Source organism: Lissotriton helveticus, chromosome 8 (genome assembly GCF_964261635.1).
Source record: "Lissotriton helveticus chromosome 8, aLisHel1.1, whole genome shotgun sequence".
Classification (NCBI taxonomy): Eukaryota; Metazoa; Chordata; class Amphibia; order Caudata; family Salamandridae; genus Lissotriton; species Lissotriton helveticus.
The window spans coordinates 1,340,319,341-1,340,339,004 of NC_136069.1; the positions used below are offsets into that span (position 1 = coordinate 1,340,319,341).

At 44.3% G+C, this 19,664-nt stretch overlaps 1 long non-coding RNA gene across 2 annotated transcripts in view; it reads right to left on the reverse strand.

Annotated features, from left to right (window-relative positions):
• Positions 1-19,664, reverse strand: part of LOC144771967 (uncharacterized) — a 244,850-nt gene that overhangs the window by 90,801 nt on the left and 134,385 nt on the right. The window contains exon 1 of one of the 2 annotated variants that reach the window (XR_013599568.1): positions 135-208. The exons of the other annotated variant lie outside the window; for it this stretch is intronic. This is a non-coding gene — a long non-coding RNA (uncharacterized LOC144771967). Of the gene's footprint in view, positions 1-134; positions 209-19,664 lie in introns of those variants that run through there. 2 annotated transcript variants of the gene reach the window in all.

Sequence of the window (19,664 nt, forward strand, 5' to 3'; positions counted from 1 at the left end):
AGAGGAGAGGGCACTGAACGTGGGAGCCTTGCAGAGTCTTCTAAGAAACACAAGTATTTAGCTTGACAATAGAGGAACCACCCTCCCTCCACAAACACACACTGCATATAGTTACAAAGAACCCGCTCACCTACATTCCTGATTCCTTTAGATGTGTTTAAGTTCCCGGCACTTGCACTTTTGCTCAGCTCAGCAAGCAGCATTTGACTACTGAAACAGGAACTCTAAAAACAGATCATCTGACATAAAGGGCACCATGGAGGCTGTGTGATGAGACGAGGCAAGGCCCCAGAACACCCATTTAACACTCATTTCAGGTTTCTGTTTGCTAGCTAGCTGAGGAAAGAAATCATTCCTACCAGGGTTTAAAGGCCGAAGAACCGTGCAGCTGTCACTTTCAAACTGTGGCACAGCAGCAGTTCTGTAGTATGTACACGAGGTGCTCAGAAACAGTCACTGTGGCAGCTTCAGAGGTCTCACCCTGGCAATTTTGACATATACAATGTAACAGGAGCAATAGTTTTTTAACAGGGTAAAACAGCATGAGAGCAAGGCGAACTGTCATAAAAAAAAACTGCATGCAAACTGGAAGGTATATATTAGAACATTTTGGGCCTCATTTACTAGCCTCTTGCGCGTCAATTTTTTTTAATGCACTGGCGGCACATTGTGCCAACCCATATTTACTAGGCCACGTGAAGTCACCCTGCCTGGCTTTTCGGACCTTGTAAAATATGGGCCCCTTTCACACATTACTCTGCGTGAAAGGGGCGTTGCTGTTGGTGTTCCCACACAACATCCATGGAACCTGACACATTCCCAGATTTACAAGGTACCCGGGGTCCCAGAGGAGGCGTAGCAGTGGGGCAAGGAGGAGAAATACTTTTTTATTTTTCCTCGTTTTTTCCGCATTCCATGCGGGCTTTATTTTTGCAGAACACATAGAAAGTGGAAAATGCCATCTATTGGTTTTGTGCAGAAAGGAGTCCATTCCTGCACAAAAACAATCAACACCGCAACGCAGGCACCCTTACTCCATGACGCAAGGGTATCTGCGTTGGCGTGTGGCTGTTGTTTGCGCGCCGCCGCTGTGGAGATGGAAACGGAATACGCCTTATCTTGTAGATACGGTGCATTCCTGCCTTTTATTTTGATGCATGGCAGTGCAGCAGGAAGGCTTGCCGTGCTGCTCGTCATCAAAATATAGTAAATGAGGCCCTTTGTTTTTTCCCCTAGGGCTAGTTTTGTTGGAAATTAATTTTTGTTAGTAAAGCCAACCCCCAAACTCTGTGTTATGTTTTAAAAATTGTAAGTTTGTACTTCTTCAGACCAAGCACTCCTAAAATATACTGTGTAACAGCATTGATGAGATGTGACTCCTGCACCTTGTAGTCTTCATTGCGTTGTGTAAGGTTTCCTATACACTGACCTACGCATGTATGATTAGTGGGAAACATCCTTTACAACGCAACTTTTACCACGCAGTGCCTTTACGACGCAACTATTACAACACATGTCATTACAACGCATAGCGCTGGGGGGCGCTCTAGGATAGGGAATAGATTTAATTTACTATCCAACACCTTCCCTACTATCCACGGGGACTGGAGTTGGAATAGTAAATTAAACTATTCACTATCCAGCACCCCTAAGCGCTATGCGCTGTAACAGCATGCGTAGTAAAAACTGCGTTGTAAAGGCATGCGTGGTAAAAGCATGCGTTGTAATGTCATACATCCATGATTAGGTGTCTCTGTATAATGTGTGCGTAATGTAAAGTGCTCTGATACCCTACACTGGCATGAGTAGTGCTATGAAACAAATGAAATACATGTGAGAGAGGGGCTATGGAGAGATGAGAGGCACTGTTGGAGGGTGGTAGTGAGGGAATGCATGGAGAAGGAGGTCATTGAGGTCATTGAGGGGGCACCAACAAAGACTGTTGCACAGAGCGCCATCCTCTACTTGGTAGTGGGCACTATCCCATCTGTGGAGTGGCACATCAGTGCCTGTGTGTCTTAAACCTTATCAAAGAAGAATATGACATACGTTCTATTCTTGTCTTTTACCGAAAGGATGTCCTGCAGTGGATTCAGAGAAACAATAGGAAAGGCATAAAATATTCTTTACATTACATCGCTGCTAATCCCTGTAAATCTGTGATTCACATTTATTATAATGCGTATTTGGGTCACATGCACCCTATGTCTTTGGTTTTGGTAGAAGAGTGCAGTTGACTGTCACAGGGTTTCTGTTCTCCCACAGAACTGTGCACAGAGGATTGGAACCTCGGGGAATTAGGGTGACCCAAAACTCACCTCAGTACCCAAAAAACCCCTTACCGAGCTAGCTACAGTGTCTCATTGGTCATAACAAAACTCCCAATGCTTAGACAAACCAGAACATGAACTTACAATACCTCAGGTTACGTGGAACACATGAGCACTCTTTCATTATACAGTCATTTCAACCCAGAACGTGGAGTAATGAGGACACGTGTACATTTGAAATATTTATTTACTAATGCCGTTGTCTCAAACGCAGTATCTTAGATAATACAAGGAAACGTATTATCAGAAGCAAAGTTATCAGCATAGTTACTAGTCCATAGAAAGCAAACGGTGACAGCATGCTATTATGCTGAAATGAATAAGTGCTAACAACACATAATTCTCACCCTCCCTAATTGGTATATTATATTAATATATAAGAATGTCTCTTTGGGTTTTAGCAGGGCGGGCCCATACCTCAAGATCCTAGTATGAAGGGATCACATCTGTCTCCACCAGCTCTCTGCATGCGAACAGCATCAAGTGTGTGAATGTGCTCCAAACATTGCAATATAAAACGCGCCTAAAACCAGGTTTTGGCAGGAGCTGCACTTATGTTATGTCTATGGAGGTGCGGAGATCAGTTCTCACAACAATCTGTGTTGTATTATCCTTGTAGCTTCAGCACTCACTGTACAGACACAATTTATTAAGCAAAGCTGATTATAGAGCAATAACATATTATTCTCAAGTAAACTACTAGGTTGAAAGCTAAATCAACAATTATGTATCGTGTGCAGAAGCAGCAAAAGGAAAAAATGGCGTTTAGACATTCAATGAGCCTACGCTAACTTAACACAGTATTCAGATTAACAGTAGCTATATGACACCCCCCCATGATCCGAGTACGGACAAGATAAGATAACATAAGGGCCATCTCATGAGAGCTGAGTTCAAGAACTATGAGCAATGAATATACTTTAAACACCTTGGGGAAAAAGAATATGGTATAATGAAACAATATGAAAAAATCTAGTGTTCGTTTATTTTTGCTCAAGTCAATAGATCTGGGAAACCAAGAAAGTGTAAGAAAAATCGCAAAAATTATGTAAGCTGAAAGTCAAATTGCCGGATTTAAAACATGGAAAAGTTTCTAGGACATGACCGTATATGCAAAATATGCAGCAACAGCCTCCAACATGAAATCACCGTCTTCATCCGAAAACAGTTCAGCCATCCAATTTAAAAGTGGAAAAGAACATACGTGTTCCTCCAGTACCGGAGCCTCTATTACCATCAGAGGACAACTCGGTGGGTTCTCAAGATATGCTCAGTGCCAAGAAATCCTGCGCTGCTGCGAGTACGTTCCAAGGACCCATTAGTCCATGCATCGCTGCTAAGGCCGTAATCCTTTCGCCAGAACAAACCAACTCGTGAGTAGTAATAGGACCCATCAGCTGATTAAAATCGACGTCAGGAGAAACCGGTCCGCAGAGACACAAATCAATGGCCCAATCAAAATCACAGCTCAGGCAGTGAAACACAGGCTGGACACAGGTGAAGTAGGAGAATCGAAATGATAATCCATATGCCGTGCTCAAAATCGCAAGCGGCAGTGTGCTATAGTATTCAAGCATCCGGTTGCGAAACAGCGCTAGAAGGCGCTGGTCGGCTTCTTGCACAGGAAGGGCATCCATATTTAATGAAGCAAAAAATCACCAGAACGCCAGCCGCTAGTGCCAGTAAAACCGGGAATCCACCAAACAAACTCGAAAAAATGGAATGAAAGAAAGCAGGAATGACTCCAAATATTTTTTCAAATGAAGTCACGAGACCGCTGCTAACTGTTTTAAAAAAGTGCGCCTGCCCAGTTGTGGAGGACGCGTTAAAGATAGAATGAACCATCTCGCTGAAATGCAACGGTAAATCAGTATTTAAAAGGGCCTGAACCTCGGTACGGGTGTTAGCTATGTGAAGCACGAAGGTTTCTCGAGCCGAACTCAAGGCCACTTCTTTTTGGGACAATAGCGCCCTTATTCTGCTCATGCCGTTGAACTCCGCTGTCAAGGTTTGGATGCGCGGCCAGATGGAAACATCCCTATTCTCATGCGTGGGTGGGTACAGTACATTTCTGCAGCAAACTACACGCTCAGTTACAGTTACCACATAAGGAACCCCTTTTATTAACCCACAACAATCTTCATTATTCAAAAGTAAATAACTACCGTTTTCCAATAAGGTAAAAGTTGGGACGATTGCTGGAACAGGTGTCCCTTTTAAAACACAAGCTAAATTAGGCCTGTCTTGGTTACAAGAACCGTGTAATTGTATATGTCTACACATTAATGAATGATCAGGTGTCTCTGTACACTCTTCCCCATTCAGATAAACCTCCTGTCCATCTTTTAAACATCTATAAGTGAATGGAAGGGACCACACTTCATGAAGGAAACCACTACCTCACGGTTCATATCGACCAATGGCAACATATCGCATACAATTAGTACATTTATACAAAGCAAAGGGCAGCGTTATCAAACCGTGGATAAGCCACGTTGCAGTAGTGGTTTCCGCCACCGAAAAAGGCAAGGATTCTAACCTCTCAATGTGCAACATAGAAAATGATGCATCACGCATGGAAAGCAATCGCTGCTTGTCAGTCAAATTAAAAGGGGCAAAGAGAGATGAAACGTTCATGTAGGTCCATGGCACCTTGCCAGCTTTCAACGTTTGTAGGGTCCATGCAAATTGCATGATTGAACGTAACTGATTTTGGCCATGGTACAAAACAGACACTTCATCCTGCACAATATCCACAACAGAGGACACAATATTATCTAAAGTGTAAATGCGGGAAGAAAGCATGTTAATACTATTATCAACTACTGCAAGCACTTTCTCAAGATTAGCCTGATCAATTGCTCTAAGGCATGTCGCTGCCTCAACCTGTGATGTTTTCCAGATTTCATTGTAAATAGCATATATCCATCTCTTTGATCTACCACTAGCGGGGCCTTTTATGAAATCATTTAAGTCTACATCCTCATTTAGTTTCGATAGATGAAGTTTAACTGCAGCCAAAGTATATTGTTTCAGCCAATTCTGACATAACTTGCCCACTGAATAAGTAGTGACGGTATGGGCCATTTCAAAACGGGGATCAGGCCTAACCTGTGTAAAACCCTCTGATAAACCCAGAAAACGGTGCTGGCAGGAATCAGCACTACGGTGCCACACGAGCCAGCCTTTTGGATCCATACTGGATATGTTAAAGGAAGAATTAAGTAAAAGGGTCTGTAATTCTCTAATGGAAAACTGAGTATAATTACTCCAGCCAGTGTATTCCTCTAAATCAGGGATGGTTGGGTTATTTAATTTTTTAGAAGTAGCCAATCCAAAGCAAGTTGTTTGGGAAATTGTTTCATTCAAAAACAACAAATGGTTTGGGATGAGACATGCACGGTGCAAAGCCTCAGTGCCTTGTACCTGCCAGGCTCTTGAACCCCAAACTGATTTAAGGTCAATTGTTTCCTTCCATAGCTTGTAGCCTTCAATAACTAACTGATCAAGGAAGGACTTCGAGTACAACAATTTAGTATCAGTTAGTCTAACCTTGGACATCGGCTTCTTTGAAATCTTAAAATAAAAAGACTCGGGACTTGACTGATTAAAGTTAGTAAAATAAGTGTACTTTTTTAGAAATGTATCGGAACTGCCCTGTTTAGGGGCTAGGCAATGTTCCCACTGTGTAAAATTAACAGCATTCCTCCTGGAAGATGTTTTATGTAAGAAGTGATTGCCAAAATGTTGGAAGCAAAACAAATCACCATAATTAGCGGATTCTAAATATAAATCTTCCGCATCAAAGGCAGCATAGTATTTCAAATCAGAAAACAAACTTCCTACTGCATGAACATCCCAATCATCAGAACGTATGTTTTGTTTCACTACATCCCCCATATTTACTCTAAGGACATTAGGAACATTAACGACTTCTGTAGGGCCATGAATTTGAAATCTAACTGCATCCCACACAATACCATCAAGGACTGGCCAGGCAGTGATGTTAACAAATGTCAAGTCTCTTTTCAGTCTGTGTGCAGAATGCGACGAGGAAAGTGGGGCCAAAGTTCCATTGAGATGTGTAATGCATGTTCTTTCCTCGACATAGTGTCCATTGATGAGTCGAAAAAAATAAAACACAAAACCAATTGACATAAAAAGGTAAACTGAAAAAAGAATCAGCCAAATGTATGCCCATGGGGGAATTAAAAAATGTTTTTTAAATTATGTGGCATAAACAGCAAATCGTGAGGGTTTCTTCGAGGCAAAGGAAACAGAGTCAAACGAAAATCTTGATTCAGTGGCCAAACGGGCTTGCAGGTCAGGCATCGATAAGTCAGTGGGATAAGTGTAATCGATATCATCATGGTCTGTGCCAGGCAAAGTACTTAATAAAGGACTGGAAAGGGCAGGTAATTTGATGGCCACATCAGGCTCAGGGTTTGATGTAGTAGCCAATACTGAATTTCTCACCATTGAAGGACAGGATACTGCTGGTGTCATACTAAGAATAATCGGCCATTCTGTGTATCCTGACATTGTCAATGGAGATAAACCTGTTCTCCTTACGACCTGGAAGAGGGGGTAAAATGACTGTTCTTGTGCCCTTCACGCCAAGGACTGGGACCGTAGCTCGATAGGAAGGTCCAAATTCTTTCTTGTTGTCGATCTTCTCTCGAACCAGTTCACCAACTTGGGGTAGCCAGCCAACTACCGGGATCTGCAACGCAACATCCGATGTGGAGGGCAAATGTTCCTTTGCAAGACTGTCTCTGGTCTTTTGTAGATCCTGTAAAACATTGCAATGTTCATCTGCGTCAATGGAAGTGGCGCGAACCACACAGTCTAGACCGTCAAGGTCAGGGACGTACATCTTGATGCCAAAGAGCATTTTGTATGGGGTCCGCCCACCCAGAGACCTTCTAGGGAGATTATTAAGAGCACGCTGCACGCCATTGAAGTGGACTAGCCAGTTTCTGCCAGTGCCTATAACTCGGGCTCTCAAAGATTGCTTTAAGTCGCGGTTCATTCGCTCTACTACGCTATTACCCTCAGGTCTGTAGGGAGACGAAAACTTGACTTGGACCCCCATCGAACTCATGGCATCCTTGTACGCCTTAGAGGCGAAAGCCGGACCCTGATCCGAATGGAAGGTACCACAGGCAAAAATTCCCACAAAGACACGCAAATCTCTAATGACAGTCCGTGAATCAGCGCTGCGATGGGGCCAGACCCATACAAAGCGTGTGCATGAATCAACTGCTACTAAGATGTACTTATACGCAGTATCAGAGGAAAAAGGACCGCAGTGATCTAAATAAACACAACCTAGTGGTTTATTCGATATGTACAACTGTGTCTGTGGCGGACGCGCAGCAGTCGAAGGCTTAATCTGCTGGCAAATGTCACATTGATGGACATAGTCGCGCATATGTTTGTACAGTCATGCGTTTTCCTTGTGACAGCGCACGTTCTTTAAGAATCGCCATCTGCACAGCTGTTAAAACCTTTTCCACAGTGGAAAACCGCATTTCAGCTGAAGTGTACAAGTGTGACTTGTAAGCAATAGGTACTGTGTCTCCTTCATTAAAAGTGAGATAAGTGAAACCCACAGTCCCCGGAATGATTCTTATCACCAGGTTAGTGTGGTTATCTCGAGTCAGTAAGAATTTAGAAGTTAGCAGATCAGCCTGCAAAGATTGCAAAATGGCTGAGTGCTCAGGCAGCCAGCATGATTTGGAAAAAGTTGGTTGTATCAAAGCATACAAAGGCTTGATACGCTGGGCATATTCCGGAATGTAAGTCCTCCCGAAATTTAAAAAACCCAGTAAAGACTGTAATTTTTTCAGTGTTGTTGGAGCGCGCAGTTGTGCGCATTTCTCCAAGAAGTGAGGAGCCAAACCTCTACCTTCATTGTTCAGCTCATAGCCGAGGAACAACACTGTGTACTCAGCAATTAGCGATTTTGCAAAGTTAAATTTGTAACCCATATCTGCAAAGTTACAAATAATCGAGTTAACCCGGCACAGATGCTCCCAAATTTCGTCGTCTGTGAGATATATGTCATCCACATAAGAGCAAGCCTCTGGGTCGATTCTCTCCAGAAGAGAGACTATAAATATACCTGGACTATTCTTATAGCCCATTGGGAGACGCCGGAATTGTTTTTGGACCCCAGCGCTTGTAAAACTGGTCCATTGGGAGCTAAAGCTATCCAATCTGTGGGCATAAAAACCGTTGGAAATGTCAAGCGTTGTTTTAAAACGCTTACGCACAAGACTATCCACTAAGGCAGAGCCGTGAGTATTCTGTACTGCACAGTTACGGCAATGTGAGTTCAAATGCCGGTAATCCAAAACCAAACAATAAGATCCGTCAGGATTGGTTACAGTAAAAAGAGGATTATTCATCGGAGACACGCACGTTTCAATTACACCCTGATATTCCAATTGTTCAAGGATCGCTGCGACGGATGCCTTTGCTTCTCGCCGGATGGGATATTGAGGTTGAGGCTGCGGCTGAGACCACAACGGAATCTCGTGGCACGGGGACAATTTATCCCAACCACATTGGTTGCGGTACAGAGCCGGTGCGAGAGCCAGAGCCCACTCTTCTGCAAAATGTTGCGCATGCTCTTTCGAGACAGTGTTCGCGAAACTGGGGAGGATCACCTCCTCCCCTCGCGGCGCTGCGAGCACAAAAGGTGGGGGCCAGTCAGCCTCCGAAAGCAAAATGTCATACGTAGACGAAAGGTTTTCCCAAAACACCTCTTTAATAGTACGTTGTATGTCTCCTTCAATTAACAGGACAATTTCAAAAAGTATATCGGGGGAGCTACTCTCGTGTCAGCTGTTTCTATCACAACATAAACGTCAGTCGCTGTCACCTTCAGTAGTGGACGCAGGGCCTCTCTCACTATGGTAATCTTCGCCGCGCTGTCCAGCAAGGTCAGAGCCCAAGTCAGATTCCGAAGCCGCGTTCTCACTATCTGTGGCATATCGATGCGCTGTTAAAGCCGCGACTTTCTTCTTCGCAAACTGCGGTCTTTTTGGCGTTGAGTCCTCCTGCTTTCCTGTGCCGTCTGTCTGGCGGGGCTGGCCACGTCCTTGTTGGCCACCACGTCCTCTTCCGCCTCCTCCTCCACCGGTCTTTGGGGCCGATGAGTCCTGAAAGGAACGAGGAGAGCGTTGGTCAGAAACCTGAAATCGATCAGGTGATTTAATCATCGCGCGATCGCGCAAATCATAAACTCTCTCTGTCGGCGCAGAAACTTGTGGCGCAGGATAAGAATCCTGAGCTTGCTGCTGTTGCTTCCCCTGTTTCTGTTTTTTAGGCCAATTTTGTTTTTTGGACTTGGGCTGGACATCTGCCTCAGCAGATTGTCCTTGTGGTTGTTTCTTGTCCTTAACCGCAAAATACTTCAGACCCTTACTTGTGCGACCAATAGTTTTATATGCGGCCACAACAATCTTCGCCAACTGCCGGGGTTTTTCGGCATCGGGTAGAGCTGCCAAAGCATTAGACACCTGAAAGTTCACTGCATCCCCCTTAATATTGGAGAGTATGAGATCGCTAACAATCTCAAAAGAACCACACAGGCGCATACCCAATTCTACCGCTGCTTCCGGTCCGTGATCATCTTGAACACGTTTAACGATCGTAGGCAGTACAGACATAGATGGGGTGCCGAAACACCTCGCATACACAGCCGCAAAAGTTTTCCCCCAACTTTCACAGTCAACGAGTTCAGGAGTTTAATCCTTAGGCAAAGTAATCGTCAACATTCGATGTTTATCAGCAGGAGTAGAATTCGGAAACACAGCCTCCAGTTGGTCAAATTTTTCGGCAAGCCAGAAAGGGAACTCATCTTTGTCATCGAGGCGCTTACCAAAAACCGAATTTACCATAACCGGATTAAGCTTTAAACCGCCATGTTCCGTTTGAACAGCCCGGCCCCCCGGGGGACCACCCGGGAGATGACGACCTATGTATTGCACTAATGCACGAATCACGGCAAACGAAACAACATGTAGTCTACGAACCTCCGCTAAGGTACAATTGCCGTGTTGAGGATGAGGAGTAAACCCAGCCAACGCAGGCCAATTTGTGCCTGAATGGACAATGGACCTAACCTCGCAGCGGACAAAGAATGGGGCAGGGCGCCACCAAACCAAACGCGATGCTGCCAATGATCAATAGGTATTTCCAGTGCCCTGTACGGTGTATATTCAGCCGGTACAGGCGAGGGGGTGTAAGTGTGGAACACACCAGAATTTGCGTCAATAGCCGGAAACGTTACCCACAAATAGAACAGTTCGAAAGGGTATGCCGGATCCGCACACACCACCAAAATCACAGCCAAGCCATCCACTGGGACTTGGAAAGCCTGTAAATGGTTACGCACCGCGATGCGACTATGTTGCGGGATGTCCACAGCTTGTGCCATGATTACACCGGAACTACAGAAAAACAAAGCAAACTTTGTAGCACAACTGGGTAGTAATTCAAGGAAACCGTTTTTAGAAAGATTCAAGCTTGAAAAGACCTATGTGAAAAATAGGTCGGTTTTTTCCGACACCACCGTTTTCCGTAAACGACAGTGAAGGGGTTAAGGATTGAATGATTTACTACTCAAGTGTCATGATATAAGACCACCAACGGTAGGGCGCCATGTCGCAGGGTTTCTGTTCTCCCACAGAACTGTGCACAGAGGATTGGAACCTCGGCGAATTAGGGTGACCCAAAACTCACCTCAGTACCCAAAAAAACCCTTACCGAGCTAGCTACAGTGTCTCATTGGTCATAACAAAACTCCCAATGCTTAGACAAACCAGAACATGAACTTACACTACCTCAGGTTACGTGGAACACATGAGCACTCTTTCGTTATACAATCATTTCAACCCAGAACGTGGAGTAATGAGGACACGTGCACATTTGAAATATTTATTTACTAATGCCGTTGTCTCAAACGCAGTATCTTAGATAATACAAGGAAACACATTATCAGAAGCAAAGTTATCAGCATAGTTACTAGTCCATAGAAAGCAAACGGTGACAGCATGCTATTATGCTGAAATGCATAAGTGCTAACCACACATAATTCTCACCCTCCCTAATTGGTATATTATATTAATATATAAGAAGGTCTCTTTGGGTTTTAGCATGGCGGGCCCATACCTCAAGATCCTAGTATGAAGGGATCACATCTGTCTCCACCAGCTCTCTGCATGCGAACAGCATCAAGTGTGTGAATGTGCTCCAAACATTGCAATATAAAACGCGCCTAAAACCAGGTTTTGGCAGGAGCTGCACTTATGTTATGTCTATGGAGGTGCGGAGATCAGTTCTCACAACAATCTGTGTTGTGTTATCCTTGTAGCTTCAGCACTCACTGTACAGACACAATTTATTAAGCAAAGCTGATTATAGAGCAATAACATATTATTCTCAAGTAAACTACTAGGTTGAAAGCTAAATCAACAGTTATGTATCATGTGCAGAAGCAGCAAAAGGAAAAAATGGCGTTTAAACATTCAATGAGCCTACGCTAACTTAACACAGTATTCAGATTAACAGTAGCTATATGACATGACCATACATGTCCATTCTTAGTTAGGTTTTGCAAAAGATTTGTGTACCTGGTATATTTACTCTCTCAAAAAACCATGATCACATAATCAAAAGCTCTATCCATGTTAGACGGACATACATGGTCAAGCGGCCAAAATTGTCCATAGTTGTCCATGATTAGACACCTTTGTTGAGGGTCTGTTCATGATTGACAAGCAAGGCAAATTGGTTTTGGCTATCTCTTTTAATATCAGTATGGTGTCTACTGGAGGGGTGTTTTACAGTTTTTTACATTTTGTTTGCTTTCTGGCCACCGCCACACACAAAGTTTTATTGCTTTACGGATCCAACTTCTTATGTGGTAATCCATGACTTCGAAATCCTAAATCTGGCTTCCGCCAGCTACACCACCGATGTACTTAGCGTCATCACTGTCCTTCAACTGAGGTTGGAGGTATACATTAAAGAATAATTTAACTGAATAGATGGGGTGTATGAGCAGAGTAGATGAAGATATGATGAATTAGTAATGCAAACGAAGCAAAACGTATGAAGGCAAATATATTACTATAACGAGAGAATAATATATGAGATAGTTAAGGGTTGAGACTGCAGAGGCATTCTAATGGATACAACAATGTACGGGAGAATAGAGAAAGGGATTAACTAGAAAGGAAAAAGTATGAGTGAAAGAAAAACATTAAAGAAGTCAACAAAAATGTATGGTGAGATGTAAAAGGATAAAGAATAGTTTAAGAATAAATTCAAGAAGATGGAATTGAACAGAAGAGGAACGTGTGGTGTAAAATGAGAGAAAAACAAATAGAAGTTATAGAATAAGTTAGGGCGGATGAAATGAAAACACAAACATGAGAAAAAATAAGGAATACAAGAAAAGCTATGCGAGAAAAGAGGATGAAAGAGAGGGAAATAACAGAAAATTATGAGAGCAAAGAAAAAGATCTTAAAGGGAAGGCTTGAGAGGAGAAGCATTAATTGATAAGAGAAGATAATGAGGAAAAAGAAGATGGAGACAAGAAAAAAAAGAAGGATAGAGAAATGAAATTGATCTTCTGACCCTTGTCCTCTCGGTGCTCAGACCAATAATCACTCACAGTTCTCAATGTGCAATATAGGAGTGGGGAGGAGGGGGGTTGAGTGGGGGGTGGGGCAGAAGTGGAAACAGAAAGATGGGTTTAATAGCTTGATTCGACGCAGTAAAACTCTTCAATTTAACATGTACAGAGAATACGCCTCTCCATGAAAGTTTGGCTGTGTGTCAATAAATCCTAGCATAAATACCTTGGTGTGGGACAATACTTGTGGCATAATATCTTTGCTGAAAATAATCTTATCATAACCACCCCTCTGGAGGTGAATGCTGGAATAGTTTAGGTGGTGATAAACTGTGAATCCTACATAATAGCTATGCCAGCAATAGATCCTAAAGTAGTGTTGCACAATATTAGGACCGTGTCAACAATTTCAGCCTTGTAGGAAAAGTGAAGGAGTCACCTGCCGATTGGCAGAAAAGAAGTAGCTTGTTAGCTAACGCAGCCTCACAGACAGGAGAAGGCACCAGGATGTAAATGTGAACAGCTTTGGAAGCCATGCTTTTCCAATGCAGTTGTTTCAATCTGTAAGCAAAATGGCTGCGAGAACTCAACAGTTTCATATCTCATTGTTTATGTTAATACATTGGGATTTCCTTTGGATATCTGATAAAGTGCACTCAAAACTTAGCATCATTGCACATTTGCCTGCATTTTAAATGCACTGCCATTATGCTATCCTGTGTTAAATTGCAGATAGATTTTAGCTCAAGCTTAACTGTCTTTAGTAAGTGTAGCCGCGCTCTGAAATTACCACAATGAGGCGAGCACCATAGTAATTAGTGAACTCATCCTTTTACTATAGAAACAATTATATCTAACTGTCAAGGTCTTCTCGCATTCTTCCCATAAGACGTGCATGGCACCTTCTCAGTAGCACCTATCTGCAGTATCTTTTAATCACATGTTACTGCTTCCATACGTTTGCATTGAGAAATAATGTATAAATGTAACATCGGAAAGTGTGGATGTAGCATGACATGCTCCATCTGACTAGGGCTTCAAGCTGGCTGGCTTTTTGCATTAAACATACGTAACACTTTTCTGACCTATCCTTCTATGATCAGTCCTGAGTGCAGTGCTTAATTTGGGCTGGTGGTTTCCGGTGCTCAGCACCAGCACTTAACACCGGCGCTTGTGACAGTCTGCCATAAGATGGCACTGTCTGGCAAAAGATTGCACTGTCTGGCAAAAGAGAGATGACCACAACAAAAGTCAATTATTAATTCAGTACATTTGACTATTACCTGCAGCGCATGCCCTTCCTATAGCTCTGGGGGCCGGGAATAGTCCGAATCGTCACACTTGTGGGAGTGTGATGGTTAGTAGTTGTGTTGTTACTATAAGTGGCAGCATTGTAGGGGTAATGTGTGGTGGAAGCTGCAGTGGCCTCCTGACGAGAGCCCTGACACATTTTCTTTACAAATTTAGCACTGCCTGAGTGTCTGTATTCTTTTACTGAACCTGGTGCATTGTGTGATGGACCAAGATCCACATGACGACCGTGGGGCTAGAAGTAAGTGAGACAGTTTTACAGGGAGAATGGGGTGGAGAACGAGCTAGCGCCAGACCTGGTGATTTGGCTAGACAGCGTAACCACATTCAACTAAATTGTGAAGTCTATTACCTATTGTTTGCTTTGCTTGGAATATATTGACTAGTATTGTTTGTGATGTGTGGAGTGCACTGAATGTGTATTCTGTGTAGGACACAGTGGGAAACTAAACTGAATGGGTAGGTCGATACTGGAGGAGTCCTACAGCAAAGAGTGTTTGTATGCAATCCATGACTTACAGGGAGTAGGGTCTTGAAACAGTGCAGGGATTGGGGAGATAGTCAGAGGTACCAGGACCTGAAGCACAGGCCCTTTCAGCATGAATGTGTATGAGAGGCCTTCAGATCTAGCCACCCTAGTTCCTTCTCTACCTCCTCCTAGCACACAAATAAACGCTGCCCGAATGCAAGGTGATCTTTGGGTGTTAGTATATGTGATATCTTTGCTTCCACTCCGTGAGACCAGGTAGAGAAATAACTAAGGAACTCCTTACCCTACTTTCTGTTCCCTTCACACCCCACCTCCATGGGATGAGCTGTTGGCATAAAGATAGTAACACTATAGTAATAAAGTTGAGGGCCCCCCGCAAGGTACATGGAAGGGCCCCCACTCCGGATTTAATCCAGGAGCTCTCAGGCCAGAGTACTGTGCTGAGGGGAGCACCTGCATCTTGGGCCCCCCCGCATTGCGGGGGCTGCGGAGGCCTTTTTTCCGCCACTGGATGGTAGCTCCATTCTTGCTTACCATTTGTCAATGAGAGAGTAGAGATGGGGCATGAAAATCTAAACATAGCGAACCCCCACCGAAAGGGACTCCTGGCTAGGCTGTGTACCACTAGTATGGTAAAGGTACGTGCACATTTCTGAAATGGAGGGTGGAACGCACTAATGAGAAAGGAACAAAATCCTTTCTTCCACAGGATGCCTTTGATCTTAAAAGATTAGTGAATTTACTGAAAAAGTTGAAAGATTCTAGAAATAAGACAGGGGTTGAACAATGACTAGTCTTTCTGCAATGGCATAAGGAGACCAACAAATTGAAATTGAATAAAATGTATATAGCGCATGGCTACCCGGAGGCATCCCAGTGCTTACAGTAGCAAAAATGAGATGTCGAGCCAGATTAAGGAAACAATAGTGTTCTTAGGAATCTGTGAAAGGAGAGATGATTAGGGTCTGCTTGCAGATGATGGGGGAGGGAGTTCCACAGTTTAGCAGCATTAAGCGAGAATTGTCGACCTCCACTTCTTGTCTTCCTAATCCTGGGGACAGTGGCCAGGTTCAGGGTTTTGGATCGAAGACTTCTGTTGGGCTCATAGGGCTGAATGATATTGTGAAGAATGGGTGGACCAGTTATAGAAAGAGATGTATGGGCGATACATAGGGATTTGAACTTAACTCTCTCTTGGACTGGGAGCCAATGCAGAGATTTCAGAGCAGGTTGACTGACTGATGTTTCGGAGTGCCCAGTAGAAGTCTTGCGGCACTATTCTGGATGGTTTGTAATTTCGTAAAGGGGGCAGCAGGGGCCCCTAGGTAGAGCGCGTTAGCATAGTCCAGCCGGGACAGGACAAGTGCTTGGACCATAATTTTCTTGGCCTGAAATGGCAGGAGAGGAAGGATTTTCTGAATCATTTGCAGGACGCCATAGCATGAAGTGGCCATTTTCTGTGCCTGGATTTTAAATGTAAGGTCTTGGCCGATCCAGACACCTAGGCTCTTTAACTGGGTTTTGGGGGTAGGGGCTAAGCCTAAAGAGGCAGGCCATATTTCTTTCAGTTCAAGCGGAGAGCGATTACCCAGAATCATAATTTCAATCTTTTCCCCATTTAATTTGAGAAAAGAGTCGTTCATCCAGGTCGCAATTTCTTCCAGGCATGAACGCAGACGGAGGGGGGAGTTCTCCGATCTGTTGAGCCCAATCACCAGTTGCGTGTCATCTGCATAGGTGACTATATGTATTCCAAAGGGGAGAATTGCCTCGGCGAGGGTGCAGGTGTACACATTAAATGAAGTAGGGCTCAGGGATGATCCCTGAGGCACTCCACAGCGAAGGGGAGTTCTTTTGGACATCACCTCATTTTCAAAGACTTGGAAAGATCTATTATCTAGAAAGGAGTGGAGCCAAGCCAGGGCAGTTCCAGTAATACCTAATTTGCTAAGCCTATGGATGAGGATCTGGTGATTTACGATATCGAACGCCGCGCTGAGGTCGAGAAGCAGGACCACTGCGCTGCCACCGGAATCTACTATTTTCCTAGATTCTTCCACTACTGAGAGCAAGGCAGTCTCTGTACCCTGTAGTGGACGGAAGCCTGTCTGAGTCTGATGGAGAAGATTATGAGTCTCCAAAAAAGAGGACAGAATAGAGTTAACGTATTTTTCTGTGATTTTGCTAATCCCTGGGAGTAAGGAGATGGGGCGGTAATTTCCTAGAATGGAGAGATCAAGGCTGGGCTTCTTCAAAAGAGCCTTTACCATAGCTTCCTTCCATGCGGGGGGACGACCCCTGAGGATAGTGAGATGCTAATTAGGTCAAGGATCACAGGAGAGACCACGCCCGCCACCTGTCTCAGTATCCAAAGTGGGGCAGGATCTTTGGGTGATCCACTTTTTACCTTGGAGAGGAGACTTTCTAATACTGGCATCTCCAATGCCGGGATTATATCTAGAATAGGTTGATTTTTCTCAGGTGGGGGGACTGGGGGATCATTTTTAATAGGGGGAAATGAGGAAAAAATGGTTTCGATCTTTGTGGGAAACAATTCTGCTAATTTGTCACATTGTGCTCTTGATGTACTAAGGGTGGCAGGTGAAGGTGGAACCTTTGAGAGGGATATAGCAATACTAAAGATCTCACGAGTTGAATTGTGCGCGGCTAGGATTTTATTTTCGTAATAGGTTGCCTGTGCTGTTCTGATTTCGGCTTTGTAGAGGTGGATACATTCTCTATAATTTTTCTTTGAGTCCGAGGAGAAACTCTTCCTCCAGGCTCTTTCCAGTTTTGTGCAGTTCTGCTTTAGACCCCGTAAAACCTGTGAATACCATGGTTTTTCTGTGTTTCCTGTTTTAATTTTCATACTGTTCACCGGGACAAGAGCATCTAAAGATTTTTTAAGCCAATTGTTGAAATTGTCATTGGCCATAGTCACATGCACGGTGGGGGCGGGTTTGGTTTCTTCCAAAACTGTGGTCCATTGCTCCGTTGAGAGTTTGGACCAAGGGCGAGTTTTTGAGTACAGGGGGGTTTTACGGGTTAATCTGTGAGGTGGTGCCCATGTAAACGGTATAAGGAAAATGGTCTGACCGCGGGACTGGTATGGGTTTCCCGCCTAATAGGTCATCCAGATTTGAGAAGATAGGGTCTAATAGATGGTCCTTTGTATGAGTAGGTTCACTAATTTTCTGTAGAAATTGAAAGACAGCTAAGTCCTTAGAGAGTTCCATTGCCGATGTCTGTAGGTGATCGTCAAAATGGAGGTTGAAGTCCCCTAGTATGGAGAAGTTAGCAGAGGAGCTGGCTACATTCACGGCCAGGTCTGGCAATAATTTCCAAAAATCCCCTAAGGGACCTGGGGCTCATGTAATAAGATGTCCGAGAATGTGAGGGTAGGGGAAAACTCGATAGAGTAAACCGCATTTTTGCAGTCTGGAATGGGGCTGCCCGTTAAACGGCAAGTTAGATCGTGTTTATATATAATGGCTATCCCGCCCCCCCTTCCCTACGGGGCGATCCAGTCTCACTATGGAATAGCCGCTGGGCAAAGCCTGGACGAGATCAGGATCGGAACTAGGAGTAAGCCATGTCTCAGTGAGGAACAGCACCTCAGGTGACTCTTCTTCAAGGAGGATGGAGATTTCGACTGTGTGTCTAGGCAGTGATCTACAGTTTAGTAGAAAATGTTGTATCTCTGTGGGTTGGTTGGGGGGTTGATGGTCTGTAGTAAGAAGGAAACCACAGTGTGAGCATTTAGGCGGGTCAAAGGAAAGTGGGAAGGATTGTATACATATTTCCCTTTTAGGACCTGCTAAGCAGCGTAGTCCCTCCGAGCTGTACTGTATCCGCTAGCTAGAGCGAGGGGCAGGGTCTCTGGCCCCGGGTTCCGGCCGGACACGGACGCTTGCACACGGGCTTGCCTTTGGTGCGCCTTTAGTGCGCTAGCGGCGCGCACGCTGCACGCGTCCGGGCCCACATTGCTTTTTTAGTGTTTTCCTGAAGTGGAGCGAGCGACTATACCGCTAACTCTCCACTCCCAAGATGACGTCCACGCCGGTGTAAGTGTGATTTTTAGCCCGAATCTCCCTCCGCACAAACGGGATCACCCGCGGCGGACCAGGGAGTAGGGGGCAGGTATGGCTATGGCGAAGTGCAGAGCTAACAAAATGCAATTCTGAATACCGCACAGTCAAGTTGCGCTTTGTTTGTTAATAAAATCACGGACAGTGGTGCAAGGGCCCGATGTAGGTCACCAAATACCGGTCGGTAACGGCTGAATTCGGCTGTTACCGACCGGTATTTGGTGATTGAGATGTAGGGGCCATTATTTTACAGAATCGGTAAATTTACCGAATCGGTAAATTTACCGATTCTGTAAAATACCGAATCGGTAAATCCCAGATGTAGGTAGCACTGTTTGCAGTGCTACAGGCCTTCAGAATTCGGTATTTTATCACCCAATACAATTGGGTGGTAAAATACCGAATTCAGGTGTACATGCACATCTGTGCATGTACACCTGTGCCATGTGACACACAGACATGCCCTTAGGGCATGTATGTGTGCCACATGACACACAAGCCTGGAATTGGTGTGCTACAGGGTGTCAAAGTGACACCCCCTGCACCCTTGCAGGATTCGGTATTTAGCGAATCGGTAAATACCGATTCGGTATTTCCCATTGATTCCTATGGGCTTCAAGGCCCATAGGAATCAATGGGAAATAGCGATTCGGTATTTACCGATTCGGTAAATACCGAATCGTACAGAATCGGTAATTTATTACCTACATCTGCCTACTTCCGATTTACCGGCTCTCAAATACCGAATCGGTATGATTCGGTATTTAAGAGTCGGTAAATCGGAATTACCTAC